Genomic DNA, 13,667 nt, shown 5'->3' with positions numbered 1-13,667 from the left:
AGCTGGAGGCGTGGGTTCAAATCCCACTTCTGACAATTGATTTTTCACATTAATTACATAAGGAAATCTAGTTAATTTACAAGATTTTAATGCTGTGGCTGTGCTCTGAAATTTGCCTCAAGCGTGTGTCAGAATGGCCGAGTGGTCTAAGGCGCCAGACTCAAGGTGATTCAACCTTCTCAGGTAGTGAGATTTCTGGTCTCCAGCTGGAGACGTGGGTTCAAATCCCACTTCTGACAATTGAATTTTCACATTGATTGCATAAGGAAATCTAGATAATTTATAAGATTTTAATGCTGTGGCTGCGCTCTGAAATTTGCTTCAAGTGTGTGTCAGAATGGCCGAGTGGTCTAAGGCGCCAGACTCAAGATGATTCAATCTTCTCTGGAAATGAGATTTCTGGTCTCCAGCTGGAGGCGTGGGTTCAAATCTCTCTTCTGACAAAAAAAAAATCCACATTGATTACATAAGGAAATCTACATGTGCTTCAACATTTTAATACTGTGGCTAATGAATGGCCGAGTTTTCTAAGGTACCAGACTCAAGGTCATTCAATTTTCTCTAGAAATGAGATTTCTGGTCTCCAGCTGGAGGCGTGGGTTCAAATCCCACTTCTGACAATTGATTTTTCACATTGATTACATAAGGAAATCTAGTTAATTTACAAGATTTTAATGCTGTAAGGCGCCAGACTCAAGGTGATACAACCTTCTCAGGTAGTGAGATTTCTGCTCTCCAGCTGGAGGCGTGGGTTTAAATCCCACTTCTGACAATTGATTTTTCACATTGATTACATAAGGAAATCTACATGAGGTACAACGTTTTAATACTGTGGCTAATAAATGGCCGAGTTTTCTAAGGTAGCAGACTCAAGGTCATTCAATTTTCTCTAGAAATGAGATTTCTGGTCTCCAGCTGGAGGCGTGGGTTCAAATCCCACTTCTGACAATCGATTTTTCACATTGATTACATAAGGAAATCTACATGAGGTACAATGTTTTAATACTGTGGCTAATGAATGGCCGAGTTTTCTAAGGTACCAGACTCAAGGTCATTCAATTTTCTCTAGAAATGAGATTTCTGGTCTCCAGCTGGAGGCGTGGGTTCAAATCCCACTTCTGACAATTGATTTTTCACATTGATTACATAAGGAAATCTAGTTAATTTACAAGATTTTAATGCTGTAAGGCGCCAGACTCAAGGTGATACAACCTTCTCAGGTAGTGAGATTTCTGCTCTCCAGCTGGAGGCGTGGGTTTAAATCCCACTTCTGACAATTGATTTTTCACATTGATTACATAAGGAAATCTACATGAGGTACAACGTTTTAATACTGTGGCTAATAAATGGCCGAGTTTTCTAAGGTAGCAGACTCAAGGTCATTCAATTTTCTCTAGAAATGAGATTTCTGGTCTCCAGCTGGAGGCGTGGGTTCAAATCCCACTTCTGACAATCGATTTTTCACATTGATTACATAAGGAAATCTACATGAGGTACAATGTTTTAATACTGTGGCTAATGAATGGCCGAGTTTTCTAAGGTACCAGACTCAAGGTCATTCAATTTTCTCTAGAAATGAGATTTCTGGTCTCCAGCTGGAGGCGTGGGTTCAAATCCCACTTCTGACAATTGATTTTTCACATTGATTACATAAGGAAATCTAGTTAATTTACAAGATTTTATTCCTGTGGCTGTGCTCTGATATTTGCCTCAAGCGTGTGTCAGAATGGCCGAGTGGTCTAATGCGCCAGACTCAAGGTGATTCAACCTTCTCAGGTAGTGAGATTTCTGGTCTCCAGCTGGAGGCGTGGGTTCAAATCCCACTTCTGACAATTGATTTTTCACATTGATTACATAAGGAAATCTACATGAGGTACAACGTTTTAATACTGTGGCTAATGAATGGCCGAGTTTTCTAAGGTACCAAATTCAAGGTCATTCAATTTTCTCTAGAAATGAGATTTCTAGTCTCCAGCTGGAGGCGTGGGTTCAAATCCCACTTCTGACAATTGATTTTTCACATTGATTACATAAGGAAATCTAGTTAATTTACAAGATTTTAATACTGTGGCTAATGAATGGCCGAGTTTTCTAAGGTACCAGACTCAAGGTCATTCAATTTTCTCTAGAAATGAGATTTCTGGTCTCCAGCTGGAGGCGTGGGTTCAAATCCCACTTCTGACAATTGATTTTTCACATTGATTACATAAGGAAATCTACATGAGGTACAATGTTTTAATACTGTGGCTAATGAATGGCCGAGTTTTCTAAGGTACCAGACTCAAGGTCATTCAATTTTCTCTAGAAATGAGATTTCTGGTCTCCAGCTGGAGGCGTGGGTTCAAATCCCACTTCTGACAATTGATTTTTCACATTGATTACATAAGGAAATCTACATGAGGTACAATGTTTTAATACTGTGGCTAATGAATGGCCGAGTTTTCTAAGGTACCAGACTCAAGGTCATTCAATTTTCTCTAGAAATGAGATTTCTGGTCTCCAGCTGGAGGCGTGGGTTCAAATCCCACTTCTGACAATTGATTTTTCACATTGATTACATAAGGAAATCTAGTTAATTTACAAGATTTTAATGCTGTGGCTGTGCTCTGAAATTTGCCTCAAGCGTGTGTCAGAATGGCCGAGTGGTCTAAGGCGCCAGACTCAAGGTGATTCAACCTTCTCAGGTAGTGAGATTTCTGGTCTCCAGCTGGAGACGTGGGTTCAAATCCCACTTCTGACAATTGAATTTTCACATTGATTGCATAAGGAAATCTAGATAATTTATAAGATTTTAATGCTGTGGCTGCGCTCTGAAATTTGCTTCAAGTGTGTGTCAGAATGGCCGAGTGGTCTAAGGCGCCAGACTCAAGATGATTCAATCTTCTCTGGAAATGAGATTTCTGGTCTCCAGCTGGAGGCGTGGGTTCAAATCTCTCTTCTGACAAAAAAAAAATCCACATTGATTACATAAGGAAATCTACATGTGCTTCAACATTTTAATACTGTGGCTAATGAATGGCCGAGTTTTCTAAGGTACCAGACTCAAGGTCATTCAATTTTCTCTAGAAATGAGATTTCTGGTCTCCAGCTGGAGGCGTGGGTTCAAATCCCACTTCTGACAATTGATTTTTCACATTGATTACATAAGGAAATCTAGTTAATTTACAAGATTTTAATGCTGTAAGGCGCCAGACTCAAGGTGATACAACCTTCTCAGGTAGTGAGATTTCTGCTCTCCAGCTGGAGGCGTGGGTTTAAATCCCACTTCTGACAATTGATTTTTCACATTGATTACCTAAGGAAATCTACATGAGGTACAACGTTTTAATACTGTGGCTAATAAATGGCCGAGTTTTCTAAGGTAGCAGACTCAAGGTCATTCAATTTTCTCTAGAAATGAGATTTCTGGTCTCCAGCTGGAGGCGTGGGTTCAAATCCCACTTCTGACAATCGATTTTTCACATTGATTACATAAGGAAATCTACATGAGGTACAATGTTTTAATACTGTGGCTAATGAATGGCCGAGTTTTCTAAGGTACCAGACTCAAGGTCATTCAATTTTCTCTAGAAATGAGATTTCTGGTCTCCAGCTGGAGGCGTGGGTTCAAATCCCACTTCTGACAATTGATTTTTCACATTGATTACATAAGGAAATCTAGTTAATTTACAAGATTTTAATGCTGTAAGGCGCCAGACTCAAGGTGATACAACCTTCTCAGGTAGTGAGATTTCTGCTCTCCAGCTGGAGGCGTGGGTTTAAATCCCACTTCTGACAATTGATTTTTCACATTGATTACATAAGGAAATCTACATGAGGTACAACGTTTTAATACTGTGGCTAATAAATGGCCGAGTTTTCTAAGGTAGCAGACTCAAGGTCATTCAATTTTCTCTAGAAATGAGATTTCTGGTCTCCAGCTGGAGGCGTGGGTTCAAATCCCACTTCTGACAATCGATTTTTCACATTGATTACATAAGGAAATCTACATGAGGTACAATGTTTTAATACTGTGGCTAATGAATGGCCGAGTTTTCTAAGGTACCAGACTCAAGGTCATTCAATTTTCTCTAGAAATGAGATTTCTGGTCTCCAGCTGGAGGCGTGGGTTCAAATCCCACTTCTGACAATTGATTTTTCACATTGATTACATAAGGAAATCTAGTTAATTTACAAGATTTTATTCCTGTGGCTGTGCTCTGATATTTGCCTCAAGCGTGTGTCAGAATGGCCGAGTGGTCTAATGCGCCAGACTCAAGGTGATTCAACCTTCTCAGGTAGTGAGATTTCTGGTCTCCAGCTGGAGGCGTGGGTTCAAATCCCACTTCTGACAATTGATTTTTCACATTGATTACATAAGGAAATCTACATGAGGTACAACGTTTTAATACTGTGGCTAATGAATGGCCGAGTTTTCTAAGGTACCAAATTCAAGGTCATTCAATTTTCTCTAGAAATGAGATTTCTAGTCTCCAGCTGGAGGCGTGGGTTCAAATCCCACTTCTGACAATTGATTTTTCACATTGATTACATAAGGAAATCTAGTTAATTTACAAGATTTTAATACTGTGGCTAATGAATGGCCGAGTTTTCTAAGGTACCAGACTCAAGGTCATTCAATTTTCTCTAGAAATGAGATTTCTGGTCTCCAGCTGGAGGCGTGGGTTCAAATCCCACTTCTGACAATTGATTTTTCACATTGATTACATAAGGAAATCTACATGAGGTACAATGTTTTAATACTGTGGCTAATGAATGGCCGAGTTTTCTAAGGTACCAGACTCAAGGTCATTCAATTTTCTCTAGAAATGAGATTTCTGGTCTCCAGCTGGAGGCGTGGGTTCAAATCCCACTTCTGACAATTGATTTTTCACATTGATTACATAAGGAAATCTACATGAGGTACAATGTTTTAATACTGTGGCTAATGAATGGCCGAGTTTTCTAAGGTACCAGACTCAAGGTCATTCAATTTTCTCTAGAAATGAGATTTCTGGTCTCCAGCTGGAGGCGTGGGTTCAAATCCCACTTCTGACAATTGATTTTTCACATTGATTACATAAGGAAATCTAGTTAATTTACAAGATTTTAATGCTGTGGCTGTGCTCTGAAATTTGCCTCAAGCGTGTGTCAGAATGGCCGAGTGGTCTAAGGCGCCAGGCTCAAGGTGATTCAACCTTCTCAGGAAGTGAGATTTCTAGTCTCCAGCTGGAGGCGTGGGTTCAAATCCCACTTCTGACAACTGATTTTTCACATTGATTACATAAGGAAATCTACATGAGGTACAACGTTTTAATACTGTGGCTATTAAATGGCCGAGTTTTCTAAGGTACCAGACTCAAGGTCATTCAATTTTCTCTAGAAATGAGATTTCTGGTCTCCAGCTGGAGGCGTGGGTTCAAATCCCACTTCTGACAATTGATTTTTCACATTGATTACATAAGGAAATCTACATGAGGTACAATGTTTTAATACTGTGGCTAATGAATGGCCGAGTTTTCTAAGGTACCAGACTCAAGGTCATTCAATTTTCTCTAGAAATGAGATTACTGGTCTCCAGCTGGAGGCGTGGGTTCAAATCCCACTTCTGACAATTGATTTTTCACATTGATTACATAAGGGAATCTAGTTAATTTACAAGATTTTAATGCTGTGGCTGTGCTCTGAAATTTGCCTCAAGCGTGTGTCAGAATGGCCGAGTGGTCTAAGGCGCCAGACTCAAGGTGATTCAACCTTCTCAGGTAGTGAGCTTTCTGGTCTCCAGCTGGAGGCGTGGGTTCAAATCCCACTTCTGACAATTGATTTTTCACATTGATTACATAAGGAAATCTACATGAGGTACAACGTTTTAATACTGTGGCTAATGAATGGCCGAGTTTTCTAAGGTACCAGATTCAAGGTCATTCAATTTTCTCTAGAAATGAGATTTCTGGTCTCCAGCTGGAGGCGTGGGTTCAAATCCCACTTCTGACAATTGATTTTTCACATTGATTACATAAGGAAATCTACATGAGGTACAACGTTTTAATACTGTGGCTAATGAATGGCCGAGTTTTCTAAGGTACCAGACTCAAGGTCATTCAATTTTCTCTAGAAATGAGATTTCTGGTCTCCAGTTGGAGGCGTGGGTTCAAATCCCACTTCTGACAATTGATTTTTCACATTAATTACATAAGGAAATCTAGTTAATTTACAAGATTTTAATGCTGTGGCTGTGCTCTGAAATTTGCCTCAAGCGTGTGTCAGAATGGCCGAGTGGTCTAAGGCGCCAGACTCAAGGTGATTCAATCTTCTCAGGTAGTGAGATTTCTGGTCTCTAGCTGGAGGCATGAGTTCAAATCCCACTTCTGACAATTGATTTTTCACATTGATTACATAAGGAAATCTACATGAGGTACAACGTTTTAATACTGTGGCTAATGAATGGCCGAGTTTTCTAAGGTACCAGACTCAAGGTGATTCAATTTTCTCTAGAAATGAGATTTCTGGTCTCCAGCTGGAGGCGTGGGTTCAAATCCCACTTCTGACAATTGATTTTTCACATTGATTACAAAAGGAAATCTAGTTGATTTACAAGATTTTAATGCTGTGGCTGTGCTCTGATATTTGCCTCAAGCGTGTGTCAGAATGGCCGAGTGGTCTAAGGCGCCAGACTCAAGGTGTTTCAACCTTCTCAGGTAATGAGAATTCTGGTCACTAGCTAGAGGAGTGGGTTTAAATCCCACTTCTTACAACTAATTTTTCACATTGATTACTTAAGGAAATCTAGATAATTTTCAAAATTCTAATGCTACTGCTGCCGTGCTTTGAAATTTGCCTCAATGGACTGCACTACACCATAAATAAAGCGTGTGTCAGAATGGCCGAGTGGTCTAAGACGCCAGACTCAAGGTGATTCAACCTTCTCAGGTAGTGAGATTTCCGGTCTCCAGCTGGAGGCGTGGGCTCAAATCCCACTTCTGACAATTGATTTTTCACATTGATTACTTAAGGAAATCTAGATAATTTTCAAAATTCTAATACTACTGCTGCCGTGCTTTGAAATTTGCCTCAAGGGAATGCACTACACCATAAATAAAGCTTGTGTCAGAATGGCCGAGTGGTCTATGGCGCCAAACTCAAGTTGATTCAACCTTCTCAGGTAGTGAGATTTCTAGTCTCCACCTGGAGGCGCGTGTTCAAATCCCACTTCTGACAATTGATTTTTCACATTGATTACTTAAGGAAATCTAGATAATTTTCAAAATTCTAATGCTACTGCTGCTGTGCTTTGAAATTTGCCTCAATGGAGTGCACTACACCATAAATAAAGCGTGTGTCAGAATGGCCGAGTGGTCTAAGACGCCACACTCAAGGTGATTCAACCTTCTCAGGTAGTGAGATTTCCGGTCTCCAGCTGGAGGCGTGGGCTCAAATCCCACTTCTGACAATTGATTTTTCACATTGATTGCATAAGGAAGTCTAGATAATTTACAAGATTTTAATGCTGTGGCTGCGCTCTGAAATTTGCCTCAAGCGTGTGTCAGAATGGCCGAGGGGTCCATAGCGCCAGACTCAAGGTGATTCTACCTTCTCAGGTAGTGAGAATTCTGGTCTCTAGCTGGAAGCGTGGGTTCAAATCCCACTTCTGACAATTGATTTTTCACATTGATTGCATAAGGAACTCTAGATAATTTACAAGATTTTAATGCTGTGGCTGCGCTCTGAAATTTGCCTCAAGCGTGTGTCAGAATGGCCGAGTGGTCTAAGGCGCCAGACTCAAGGTGATTCAACCTTCTCAGGTAGTGAGATTTCTGGTCTCCAGCTGGAGGGGTGGGTTCAAATCCCACTTCTGACAGTTGATTTTTCACATTGATTACATAAGGAAATCTACATGAGGTACAACGTTTTAATACTGTGGCTAATGAATGGCCGAGTTTTCTAAGGTACCAGACTCAAGGTCATTCAATTTTCTCTAGAAATGAGATTTCTGGTCTCCAGCTGGAGGCGTGGGTTCAAATCCCACTTCTGACAATTGATCTTTCACATTGATTACATAAGGAAATCTAGTTGATTTACAAGATTTTAATGCTGTGGCTGTGCTCTGAAATTTGCCTCAAGCGTGTGTCAGAATGGCCGAGTGGTCTAAGGCGCCAGACTCAAGGTGTTTCAACCTTCTCAGGTAATGAGAATTCTGGTCACTAGCTAGAGGAGTGGGTTTAAATCCCACTTCTTACAATTAATTTTTCACATTGATTACTTAAGGAAATCTAGATAATTTTCAAAATTCTAATGCTACTGCTGCCGTGCTTTGAAATTTGCCTCAATGGAGTGCACTACACCATGAATAAAGCGTGTGTCAGAATGGCCGAGTGTTCTAAGGCGCCAGACTCAAGGTGATTCAACCTTCTCAGGTAGTGAGATTTCTGGTCTCCAGCTGGAGGCGTGGGTTCAAATCCCACTTCTGACAATTGCTTTTTCACATTGATTACATAAGGAAATCTACATGAGGTACAACGTTTTAATACTGTGGCTAATGAATGGCCGAGTTTTCTAAGGTACCAGACTCAAGGTGATTCAATTTTCTCTAGAAATGAGATTTCTGGTCTCCAGCTGGAGGCGTGGGTTCAAATCCCACTTCTGAAAATTGATTTTTCACATTGATTACATAAGGAAATCTAGTTAATTTACAAGATTTTAATGCTGTGGCTGCGCTCTGAAATTTACCTCAAGCGTTTGTCAGAATGGCCGAGGGGTCCAAAGCGCCAGACTCAAGGTGATTCTACCTTCTCAGATAGTGAGAATTCTGGTCTCTAGCTGGAAGCGTGGGTTCAAATCCCACTTCTGACAATTGATTTTTCACATTGATTGCATAAGGAAGTCTAGATAATTTACAAGATTTCAATGCTGTGGCTGCGCTCTGAAATTTGCCTCAAGCGTTTGTCAGAATGGCCGAGTGGTTTAAGGCGCCAAACTCAAGATGATTCAATTTTCTCTGGAAATGAGATTTCTGGTCTCCAGTTGGAGGCGTGGGTTCAAATCCCACTTCTGACAATTGATTTTTCACATTGATTACTTTACGAAATCTAGATAATTTACAACGTTCCAATCCTGCTCCTGCCGTGCTTTGAAATTTGCATCAATGGAGTGCACTACACTATAAACGAAGTGTGTGTCAGAATGGTCGAGTGGTCTAAGACACCGGACTCAAGTTGATATAACCTTCTTAGGTAGTGAGAACTGTGGTCTCCAGCTGGAGGCGTAGGTTCAAATCCAACTTTTGACAGTTGATTTTTCACATTGATTACTTATGGAAATCTGGATAATTTAAAACATTCTAATGCTGCTGCTGCCGTGTTTTGAAATTTGCCTTATTGGAGTGCACTACACCATAACTGAAGCGTGTGTCAGAATGGCCGAGTGGTCTAAGGTACCAGACTCATGGTGATTAAATTTTCTCTAGAAATGAGATTTCTGGTCTCCAGCTGGAGGCGTGGGTTCAAATCCCACTTCTGACAATTGATTTTTCACATTGATTACTTAAGGAAATCTAGATAATTTTCAAAATTCTAATGATACTGCTGCCGTGCTTTGAAATTTGCCTCAATGGAGTGCACTACACCATGAATAAAGTGTGTGTCAGAATGGCCGAGTGGTCTAAGGCGCCAGACTCAAGGTGATTCAACCTTCTCAGGTAGTGAGCTTTCTGGTCTCCAGCTGGAGGCGTGGGTTCAAATCCCACTTCTGACAATTGATTTTTCACATTGATTACATAAGGAAATCTACATGAAGTACAACGTTTTAATACTGTGGCTGCGCTCTGAAAGTTGCCTCAAGCGTGTGTCAGAATGGCCCAGTGATCTAAGGCGCCAGACTCAAGGTGTTTCAACCTTCTCAGGTAATGAGAATTTGGTCACTAGCTAGAGGCGTGGGTTTAATTCCCACTTCTTACAATTGATTTTTCACATTGATTACTTAAGGAAATCTAGATAATTTTCAAAATTCTAATGCTACTGCTGCCGTGCTTTGAAATTTGCCTCAATGGAGTGCACTACACTATGAATAAAGCGTGTGTCAGAATGGCCGAGTGGTCTAAGGCGCCAGACTCAAGGTGATTTAACCTTCGCAGGCGTGGGTTCAAATCCCTCTTTTGACAGTTGATTTTTCACATTGATTACTTATGGAAATCTGGATAATTTAAAACATTCTAATGCTGCTGCTGCCGTGCTTTGAAATTTGCCTCAATGGAGTGCACTACACCATAACTGAAGCGTGTTTCAGAATGGCCGAGTGGTCTAAGGCGCCAGACTCAAGGTGTTTCAACTTTCTCAGGTAATGAGAATTCTGGTCTCTAGCTAGAGGAGTGGGTTTAAATCCCACTTCTTACAATTAATTTTTCACATTTATTACTTAAGGAAATCTAGATAATTTTCAAGATTCTAATGCTGCTGCTGCCTTGCTTTGAAATTTGCCTCAATGGAGTGCACTACACCATGAATAAAGTGTGTGTCAGAATGGCCGAGTGGTCTAAGGCGCCAGACTCAAGGTGATTTAACCTTCTCAGGTAGTGAGATTTCTGGTCTCCAGCTGGAGGCGTGGGTTCAAATCCCACTTCTGACAATACAATTTTCACATTGATTACATAAGGAAATCAACATGATGTACAATATTTTAATGCTGTGGCTAATCAATGGCCGAGTGGTCTGACAATTTTTGTGGTCAGACAATTTTTGATTGTCTGCAGAAGAAACTACTGTTATACAATCACTTGCCTTATTACCCTATTTAAGCCTTTGAACTGCACTTTAATCTGAATGCTTGTATTTAAAAAAAAATATCTAGTAAAATATTATGTACTGTCATCATAGCAAAGATAAAAGAAATCCGTTATTAGAAATGAGATATTAAAACTATTATGTTCAGAAAAAAAAAAAAAACTTCTTTCCATGAAACAGAAATTGGGAGGAAAAGGGTTGCTAATATTTAGGAAGGCTAATAATTCTGACTTCACGTGTATACATGCAGTTATTTTCCACCCTGCAAAGGAAAGAGAAATAAATACAATAGAATAAAAATATTAAACAAACTGTGCTTTAAACATCTTCACTGTAAGAAAAACACTTTAGCTACAGCAGTTCTTCAGTCAAGACTAGTGAAAATTTTCTTGTTGTTTGATTAATAATCATAGAAACAGGCGGCAGCAGGAATATTTCTCGCTGTCTCTTTGGTTTCTCTTTCACGTGTCTTTTGATTCTCAACTCGCTTGTTTATTACACAAATGAGGGTTAATATAAATAATCACTAAACACCGCGTTTTGACACCTATTTGACCATTAAAGTGCTCACGTTAATGACTTTAGATGTCTGCGCTCCTCTGCTCGTCTCAGAGTGCGAATGAGCGAATGCTGACCGGCCGCATGATTCTGACTGAGTGTGCTTGCTGCACACACACATAAGCACGCGCTCGTTCGCGCTTTTAAGAGCAACACGTGTACAACTAGAAAGGTGGCAGTATATAATGCAATAATCGTTTATCTCGATTAATGCTTTTTTATAGTCGTTTGAAAGCGAAATCGGATTTTTGATTAATTGTACAGCCCTATATTATAGTGGAGCATTTTTATGCCTTTTTCTACCTCAACACTTATCCTCTCCCGCGCCCCCCTTGTGAACTCTGGACCCCAGGTTGGGAACCACTGGTCTAAGGGACCAGACTCAAGGTGATTCAATTTTCTCTAGAAATGAGACTTCTGGGGCCTCATGTACGAAGACTTGCGTGGAAATCTTACTAAAACATTGCGTACGCACAAAGCTGTAAATGTGCATACGCAGAAAAAATTTCAGATGTATGAAACACTGCGTACGCCGAATCTCACGCATATTCTTTTGTACATCTGAATGAACGTGAAACTGAGCGCAACTTGCACGAGCACATAACCCCCCCCCTGCCTCCTCCCCCGTATGAATATGCTAATGACTATGCTAATGGCAAAACCCAACGAAAAAGCAATGTCAAAAGCAAGCAAAAAGAGAAACTTTGAACAGAATATGAATTGGAGGTGCTGCTTTCGGAGGTAGACCAGAGAAAAGCGGTGTTATTTGCAAGTTTGTTCTCTGGAATTAACAACAAAAGAAAAAAATAGAGTGGGAGAGTTGCTGCTGCTGCTGTCGTGCTTTGAAATTTGCCTCAATGGAGTGCATTACACCATATAGGAAGCGTGTGTCAGAATGGCCGAGAGGTCTAAGGCGCCAAACTCAAGGTGATTTAACCTTCTTAGGTAGTGAGAATTCTGGTCTCCAGCTGGAGGCGTGGGTTCAAATTCCACATCTGACAATTGATTTTTCACATTGATTACTTATGGAAATCTAGATAATTTAAAGCATGCTAATGCTAGTGCTGCCGTGCTTTAAAATTTGCCTCAATGGAGTGCACTACATCATAGAAGAGGCGTGTGTCAGGATCGCCAAGTGGTCTAAAATGCCTGACTCAATGTGATTCAACCTTCTCATGTAATGAGAATTCTTGTATTCAGATGGAGGCGTGGGTTCAAATTTTACTTCTGATAATAGATTTTTCACATTGATTAAATTACAAAAAGAAATGTAAATAATTTACAAGTTTTAAATGCTGCTTTCGCGCTATGGCATTTGCCTCAATAGAGGCATTAATTGTGGAATAACAGTGTCACGGTTGTCAGAATGGCAGAGTGGTCTAAGGCCCCAGATTTAAAGGGGATTAAACACTCTAAGGCAATGAAAATTCTGGTCTCTGTGTTGAGGCGTGGGTCCAATTCTGACAAAATAGCTTTTAGATTGATTCGATTAGAAAAAGAAATGTAGATGTTTTCCAGGTTTTCTTTGCTGCTGTTGCACCCTGAAATTTGCCTCAATGGAGTGCATTACACCATAGATAAAGCGTGTGTCAGAATGGCCGAGTGGTCTAAGGGGCCACACTCAAGGTGATTTAATATTCTCAGTTAATGAGAATTCTGGTCTCCAGCTGGAGGCGTGGGTTCAAAACCCATTTTTGACAATAGAGTTTTCACATTGATTACATAAGGAAATCTGGATTATTTACAAGATTTTAATGCTGCTGCTGTGCTTTGAAATTTGCCTCAATGGCGTGCACTACACTATAAAAAGAGGCGTGTGTCAGGATCGCCGAGTGGCCTAAGGTGCCAGACTCAAAGTTATTCAACCTTTTCACGCAATGAGAATTCTTGTCATCAGATGGAGGCGTGGGTTCAAATCCCAATTCTGACAACAGAGTTTTCATATTGATTATAATAGAAAAAGAAATGAAAATAATTCAAAGGTTTCTAATGTTGCAGTTGTCCATTGCAGTTGGCCTCAACAGAGTCTTTATTTGTAGAGTGCACCACACAGGAGCTAAAACTGTGTGTCAGAATGGTGGAGTGGTCTGAGGCGGCAGACTCAAAGTGATTCAATTTTCTCAACAATAAGAATTCTGGTCTCCAGATAGAGGTGTGGGTTCAAATCTCTTTTCTGACAGTAGAGATTTTAGATTGATTCTATTAGAAAAATAAATGCAGATTATTTACAGGTTTTTATTGGTGCTGTTGCATTCTGAAATGGAGTCTTAATGGAGGCATTAGTTGTGGAGTGCACTACAGCATGATTTGTCATGTTTGTCAGAATGGCGGAGTGCTCTAAAGCCCCAGACTTTA

The 13,667-nt window shown here is 40.3% G+C and overlaps 15 non-coding genes across 15 annotated transcripts; all 15 read left to right on the top strand.

Moving 5' to 3' along the window:
- Window positions 1–127: 127 nt before the first annotated feature.
- trnal-caa (transfer RNA leucine (anticodon CAA)) lies at window positions 128–239 on the top strand. Its single transcript has 2 exons — window positions 128–165; window positions 194–239. It is a non-coding gene; the product is annotated as a tRNA-Leu (tRNA).
- Window positions 240–331: 92 nt separating this feature from the next.
- On the top strand, window positions 332–443 carry trnal-caa (transfer RNA leucine (anticodon CAA)). Its single transcript has 2 exons — window positions 332–369; window positions 398–443. It is a non-coding gene; the product is annotated as a tRNA-Leu (tRNA).
- A 1,277-nt stretch (window positions 444–1,720) lies between these two features.
- On the top strand, window positions 1,721–1,832 carry trnal-caa (transfer RNA leucine (anticodon CAA)). The gene is made up of 2 exons: window positions 1,721–1,758; window positions 1,787–1,832. It is a non-coding gene; the product is annotated as a tRNA-Leu (tRNA).
- A 796-nt stretch (window positions 1,833–2,628) lies between these two features.
- trnal-caa (transfer RNA leucine (anticodon CAA)) lies at window positions 2,629–2,740 on the top strand. The gene is made up of 2 exons: window positions 2,629–2,666; window positions 2,695–2,740. It is a non-coding gene; the product is annotated as a tRNA-Leu (tRNA).
- A 92-nt stretch (window positions 2,741–2,832) lies between these two features.
- Window positions 2,833–2,944, top strand: trnal-caa (transfer RNA leucine (anticodon CAA)). The gene is made up of 2 exons: window positions 2,833–2,870; window positions 2,899–2,944. It is a non-coding gene; the product is annotated as a tRNA-Leu (tRNA).
- A 1,277-nt stretch (window positions 2,945–4,221) lies between these two features.
- Window positions 4,222–4,333, top strand: trnal-caa (transfer RNA leucine (anticodon CAA)). The gene is made up of 2 exons: window positions 4,222–4,259; window positions 4,288–4,333. It is a non-coding gene; the product is annotated as a tRNA-Leu (tRNA).
- A 796-nt stretch (window positions 4,334–5,129) lies between these two features.
- trnal-caa (transfer RNA leucine (anticodon CAA)) lies at window positions 5,130–5,241 on the top strand. Its single transcript has 2 exons — window positions 5,130–5,167; window positions 5,207–5,241. It is a non-coding gene; the product is annotated as a tRNA-Leu (tRNA).
- A 444-nt stretch (window positions 5,242–5,685) lies between these two features.
- trnal-caa (transfer RNA leucine (anticodon CAA)) lies at window positions 5,686–5,797 on the top strand. The gene is made up of 2 exons: window positions 5,686–5,723; window positions 5,752–5,797. It is a non-coding gene; the product is annotated as a tRNA-Leu (tRNA).
- Window positions 5,798–6,241: 444 nt separating this feature from the next.
- trnal-caa (transfer RNA leucine (anticodon CAA)) lies at window positions 6,242–6,353 on the top strand. Its single transcript has 2 exons — window positions 6,242–6,279; window positions 6,319–6,353. It is a non-coding gene; the product is annotated as a tRNA-Leu (tRNA).
- A 1,372-nt stretch (window positions 6,354–7,725) lies between these two features.
- On the top strand, window positions 7,726–7,837 carry trnal-caa (transfer RNA leucine (anticodon CAA)). The gene is made up of 2 exons: window positions 7,726–7,763; window positions 7,792–7,837. It is a non-coding gene; the product is annotated as a tRNA-Leu (tRNA).
- Window positions 7,838–8,337: 500 nt separating this feature from the next.
- trnal-caa (transfer RNA leucine (anticodon CAA)) lies at window positions 8,338–8,449 on the top strand. Its single transcript has 2 exons — window positions 8,338–8,375; window positions 8,404–8,449. It is a non-coding gene; the product is annotated as a tRNA-Leu (tRNA).
- Window positions 8,450–8,921: 472 nt separating this feature from the next.
- Window positions 8,922–9,033, top strand: trnal-caa (transfer RNA leucine (anticodon CAA)). Its single transcript has 2 exons — window positions 8,922–8,959; window positions 8,988–9,033. It is a non-coding gene; the product is annotated as a tRNA-Leu (tRNA).
- Window positions 9,034–9,385: 352 nt separating this feature from the next.
- trnam-cau (transfer RNA methionine (anticodon CAU)) lies at window positions 9,386–9,497 on the top strand. Its single transcript has 2 exons — window positions 9,386–9,423; window positions 9,452–9,497. It is a non-coding gene; the product is annotated as a tRNA-Met (tRNA).
- A 120-nt stretch (window positions 9,498–9,617) lies between these two features.
- trnal-caa (transfer RNA leucine (anticodon CAA)) lies at window positions 9,618–9,729 on the top strand. Its single transcript has 2 exons — window positions 9,618–9,655; window positions 9,684–9,729. It is a non-coding gene; the product is annotated as a tRNA-Leu (tRNA).
- A 758-nt stretch (window positions 9,730–10,487) lies between these two features.
- On the top strand, window positions 10,488–10,599 carry trnal-caa (transfer RNA leucine (anticodon CAA)). Its single transcript has 2 exons — window positions 10,488–10,525; window positions 10,554–10,599. It is a non-coding gene; the product is annotated as a tRNA-Leu (tRNA).
- Window positions 10,600–13,667: the final 3,068 nt, after the last annotated feature.

This window comes from Danio rerio, chromosome 20 (assembly GCF_049306965.1).
Source record: "Danio rerio strain Tuebingen ecotype United States chromosome 20, GRCz12tu, whole genome shotgun sequence".
In the NCBI taxonomy this organism is placed as follows: domain Eukaryota; kingdom Metazoa; phylum Chordata; class Actinopteri; order Cypriniformes; family Danionidae; genus Danio; species Danio rerio.
This window is presented reverse-complemented; position numbering and strand designations above follow the sequence as displayed.